Source organism: Lolium perenne, chromosome 4 (assembly GCF_019359855.2).
Source record: "Lolium perenne isolate Kyuss_39 chromosome 4, Kyuss_2.0, whole genome shotgun sequence".
In the NCBI taxonomy this organism is placed as follows: domain Eukaryota; kingdom Viridiplantae; phylum Streptophyta; class Magnoliopsida; order Poales; family Poaceae; genus Lolium; species Lolium perenne.
The window spans coordinates 104606145-104611843 of NC_067247.2; the positions used below are offsets into that span (position 1 = coordinate 104606145).

The 5699-nt window shown below is 39.8% G+C and overlaps 1 non-coding gene across 1 annotated transcript; it reads right to left on the reverse strand.

Moving 5' to 3' along the window:
- Positions 1-455: 455 nt before the first annotated feature.
- TRNAF-GAA (transfer RNA phenylalanine (anticodon GAA)) lies at positions 456-528 on the reverse strand. Its single transcript has one exon. It is a non-coding gene; the product is annotated as a tRNA-Phe (tRNA).
- Positions 529-5699: the final 5171 nt, after the last annotated feature.

The window sequence follows — 5699 nt, forward strand, 5'->3', positions numbered from 1 at the left end:
TTGAAGATAACAATTTCTTTCTTTGATTTGTGACAGATATCCAAATATTCATATGCCCAGGCAAGACAGTCTTGGATGTTTCTGCTCTTAATAAATCCATACTGATTCAGGAATTGAACCCGCAAATTTACCAATTATGAGTTGGGCGCTTTAACCATTCAGCCATGGATGCTTAACAGGGATCATCGTACATCGTAAATAACAAATTTTCATATAGAAAGGCATATCATAGAAAAATGAAATCGAAAATATTAGGAGATGACTATGAAAACACCTCTCTGGATCCTCGAATTGAAAGAGAGATTGAGAGGGATCAAGAATCCTTTATTCTTTATTATAGACTTATCCACTTAGATGAATAAATCATACTCTATTTATATTATTAATGAATATGTATCCCAACCCATCTCGAGGTATTTGTATCAATACCTATTCGGTAGATCTTTTTTTTTCTCTGCCAGGAACCAGATTTGAACTGGTGACACGAGGATTTTCAGTCCTCTGCTCTACCAACTGAGCTATCCTGACCTTTTCTTGTGCATCATCCTAGTAGAGTATTTGTATCTATGTCAATTAAAGGGACTAAAAAATAAATTAAATAAAGGATTTCAAATTCGAAATTGTAAAATGGGGGGGGGGGGGTAGTCCTATGCATTGTACATGGCTATTTTTGTGTATCAGAGGAATAATTACTTTATGCAGCCTATTTGCAAGAAGCTTTGTGATCACTTTTAGTGCCATACTAACCAAAGAGATTGGCCTGAAATCAGATATAGACTCTGGACAATCAATTTAGGGATGAGAGTTATATATGCAGTATTTATGTTTTGAATATCCAAATTCCCATTGTGGAAAGCTTCACATAATTTATAAAAATCATCCTTGATAGTATTCCAGCATTTTTTCATAAACAGGCCATTAAATCCATCTGGTCCAGGAGATTTATCACTTGTCATGTGTTGAATTATCTCATCAATTTCCTCATGAGTGAAAGGTCTCTCCAAATCAGTAAGATCAATATTATGATTACTAGTGCCAATCTCAAATTGCATGTTAGTCTCAGCAGATAAGCCAAGTCTTTCTTTATAAGATTCCCATAATAAAGCAGCTTTATGTGCATGCTCAGTGATAATTCTTCCATCTTCAGTTGTAATACTGGCAATATAATTATGCCTATAATTCCTTGTGGCTATATATAGCATGAAAAAACTTTGTATTTTCATCACCTAGTTTTGCCCATTTAATGTTTGCTCTCTTTTTCCAATATTTTCTCTTTGCCTCCAAAAGATTGAGTGTATGCTTCTTGAGGGCTGCCCTGAAATTCTTTTCTATGACAGACAAAGCTCTTTGATCCTCTAACCCATCAAAAACTGCAACCACATAACAGCAATTTTCAATAAGTTTGTTGAGCTGAGATAAATTCTTACTCCATTTCTTTAAACCATGTCTCAATGTCTTGAACTTTGCAGTAAGATCCTGTGCAAGATTTTTGTATACTCCTTTATTATGCCAGTTTGACACCACAGTATAATTAAAATCTTCAAAGTCTATCCAGAATTCCTCAAATCTGAAAATTCTTGCCACTGGGATTTTTGTCCCAATCTTAATCTGAATAGGAATATGATCAGAAGATAATTTAGCTAGAGGTATAGCCATAGTATCTGGATACTTGGATGTCCATTCTGCTGAGGTAAAAATCCAATCAAGTCTCTCTAATAATGGATTATCTTGCATGTTGCTCCAGGAATAGGACCTCCCTTTTAAGGGGATCTCTTCTAAATCCAAATGCTGGATGATATTATTGAAAAGAAGCATGTTGTTGTGATCACCTCCAGGTCTATTTCTGTTACTGGGACTTCTCATTAAATTAAAATCACCAGTAAACATCCACATACTATGCTGATCTGGATCAGGAGAAAGTAACCAGTTTGTGAATAAAGATCTGCCCTCAGTACTAGTGGGCCCATATACATTAGTTATTGTCCATTCTTCACTATTCATGTTGCATTTGTGAATAAAGATCCGCCCTCAGTACATGTGGCATGAAACTTCAGTGTATACATGTTATCATCCAGTGCTCTGAACTTAACCTCCTGGGCAAGATCTCATGTTGTTCTCATTTTCTTGTGGAACCAAAAATCACTAAATTCATGACCAGTGTGAACCCTAGCAATGGCGAGCCACATAGTGGACTCAATTGGCGGCGGTAACTCATCTTCCTATAACACATAATCCAGATCCTCTTCACGCAATCCTAGTTTCTATTAGAGTTGTATAGTCTCTTTTCGTTATTCCCCAGTGTATGAGGGGCTTACCTGCACATTGTCACACATGTACATGTACTGCCTATGGCCCTCTGTGAATACTAGTTGCTCAGTTGCTCATTCTCAACAGTTTCTTCATTAGATCATCCAGATCGTCCTTTCCCGAAGCACCGGAACCAGATGCGTTTGGATCAATCGTAAACCCCCACACCGGCCCGTGCGACCAGACAGATTCCTCACAAGCGATCACCAAGGTTGGGAGACACCACGAGAGGGCCCTATCACAGCCTTAGCGCGATCTATCGGAGGGAGAAGGCGGAAGCCAGCGGTGGAGTGCTCGACGCCAACAGAGTCGGCGCCGGGAGGAAACACTAACGTAAGGCGAAAAAAACTGCAATCCACTCGTCTATTCTTCAGTACTACAGTTGAACTTAACACTATCATGGCAATGCTAAAGGATGTATCCTTTTTGTCATTTGCATCTTGGCTTGTTGGTCGATCCTAAATTGAAGAGCGGAGGTTGCTGTCAACACCCGGATTTTTAAGTCCAGATGCCTATTATGCCGTACATCGCAATCCCAGGAATAATGTTTTTGCGAGACATAATAGTAAGTAGCATAGAGTCATCATTTATTACAACACATATTGTCTTACAACCAAAGATCACATGATCCAATATTACACGAATATATTGTTCAACATCACAAATAGTAGCGGAAGCGAAGTAGTAGTGGACTTTCTATTCCACAGGCAACGCTTGACGTTAGAAGACGATCCTAGTTATCGTAGACGTCTTGCTGTCCGTCATCCTGATACTGGTGCTCTCCTTCATAGTCTGGCATTTGAATAGCCAGGGCAAAGCCATGAGTACTTTTAAAGTACTCGCAAACTAACTCAAAGATAAATACTCATTAAGTATAATAAAGGGGTACTAAACTCTAGGTTTATTTGCATAAAGCCAAGTTTTAGTTTAGTAAACACTTAGTAAAGCCTTATCATGTGCTAGACTAACTCAAGTGGGAACATTAGTGTCATTCCCACAACTCATTATGGTTCACCATAATATCACCTTTCCATCCACCATTCATTTCAAGAATCAAAACATTTTAATGATAACGGAGATAGTATGGCCTTTCCAATCGTCCGTAACCGTGGACACGGCTATTCGAATAGGTTTAACACTCTGCAGAGGTTGTACTCTTGTGCCACAACTTTTGATTTCATCCGTCGAGGATAACCCCGAATCATCGTAACACAGTACGCGGATCATCAATCGAAACCTTTCACTTATATATGCTAGTATGAGCACCTCTCCCCATGAGCTTGGCCTCCCGGTGAAAACCGCAGTCAACCCGGGAACTGCACAGGGCTTGGGCCGTACATTCACCTCATATTAACATCATTCCACACTTAACGGAGGCAGCCTCGGCGTAACCCCTATGATGTTTGTTTAGAGGGAACCCATACTAAAATACACAAGTTTCTAGTTAAGCCCTACCCATAATCAGGTATTGTGGGGGTACTTGTATAATTGGAAGGGTATCGCATTCAGACCCAATCATCAATTTTATCAAAAATCACTATCTTCTCTTGTTCACATCCCTCTCCACTTTACTTTCTTTCAAAGTTATTTCACTTCACCATGTTCCCATCTAGAGTAGTCAATTTTAATTGATTAGCACTAGCAACTATATGAGGGGTGCTATCTAGCTTTGAGTTGTGCTAATCTAAATTCAAGTATTGTTCTACTCTAGACCAAGTGAATCATAAATCAAAAAGTACTTTGAAATAAATAAGCAAAGTAAATGTAAGTAAAAACATGGGATAGGTAATACATAAAAGTAAAGTGTGATGGTGCCTTTGCTCTTGTAGAGCTAAGCACTTGTGTTTAGCAAGGGTTAGCTTGCCTTGAGCTGAGTAGTTATCGAAGTTCTCTTCTTCTTCCTGAGAGTAGTCCTCCTCCTCTTGGTATTCCTCGTTACTAGCGTCTATATACGAATATGAGGTATAAATACTAAACCAAGCTCACATACTAAACTAGAAACACTCAAAAGAGTTCACACACTAATCCTATCATCAATCAAACATGGTATGGTGGGTTATTTGATGAGTTCTTATTTAGGAGAAAATAATTTCCTCTCATTATTCCTATTTCTTAAATTTGGTATGTAGATCCTTAGAGGAATTCATTTCTTCTCATTACATCTTATTAAGATTTAATCTCTTCATATAATAATAAGGTATGAAATATAGGTTGACCCAAAGTCAACATTTCATATCTATTATATGTGAGTATAATTTAATTGAATTGCTATAATTCACATAGTTTTAAAACTTAACATTTAAATGGATTAAAATCTCTAAGTAATACTTCTCAAGGGTTCATTAGCCTAAGTCTTTCCCCCCTGGTTATATCACTTAGGATCAAGATTTAAATGAGAGAGTAGTTCTCATAGTATTTGTTAAATTTGAATTCCAAGTTGAATTGTTCTAGAATTGACTACATAGCCATTTTATTTGATCTAGTCCATGATCATACAAATAACATGTCTATATTATTGCATAATCAATTAGAGGACATCATTTGTGATTTATTAGAATTGGAATCAATTCAAAATCTATTCTGGTTAAATTTTAGATAAAGTTTGAATGTTCAAAAATCCCTGTCTTGTCCTTTTTATCAAATTAATTGTACTGCGAATTTGGAGATGGGGCCAGTGGCATTGGATAGATAATTTCATGGGCTTTCCAACGGTATAAAGTTTGCTAAATTTGGTTTGGCAGATTTCAAACTATTCAAATTTAACTAAACCATCAGCAGGACAATTTTGAATAATAATTAAATCCAAATTTGAATCGTGGGCTTAGGCGGGAAGGTTAAACGGGCCGAAACAGGTTTAAAATCCACTGCGCAGCCCAACAAGCAACCGGTGCGGGTGGGCTGCCCTGACGAGGTGGGGGCCACCTGTCAGCGGCTCTTTAAACGCCGAAGCGGTACGCGAAATAGAAACCGTTGGATTAGAATGAGATCCGACGGCGTGTGAACGTCGTCGTCTCCGACGGGCGGCGAGCTCCCTGGCGGCGAGCTGAGGGGGTCGGAGGGCGTACCAGGCCGTTGCAGGTGTCTGGCAAGGTGCGCGGAGAAGGTGTAGTCGATGAGGAAGCCCTGGGTGCAGCGGCGGCGCTCGGGGAGGCTCCAATCGAAGCAGGGCTTCCGCGGGCTCCAGCGGACCTCAGCTCCCAATTGCTGCTGCTCCGGCGAGGTGGTGCTCAATTGAGGTGGGGAGAGTGTTCAGTGAAGGGAGGGGAGCAGATGGTGTGAAGGAGTTGTGGGCTGAGGAGCTCTATTTATAGCGGGCGATGGTGGCCGTGAGGTGCTGCAAGGGCGCGTCGACGGCGTGGCCTCTCCGTCGATCGAAAGGGCAAGGCGAGGAC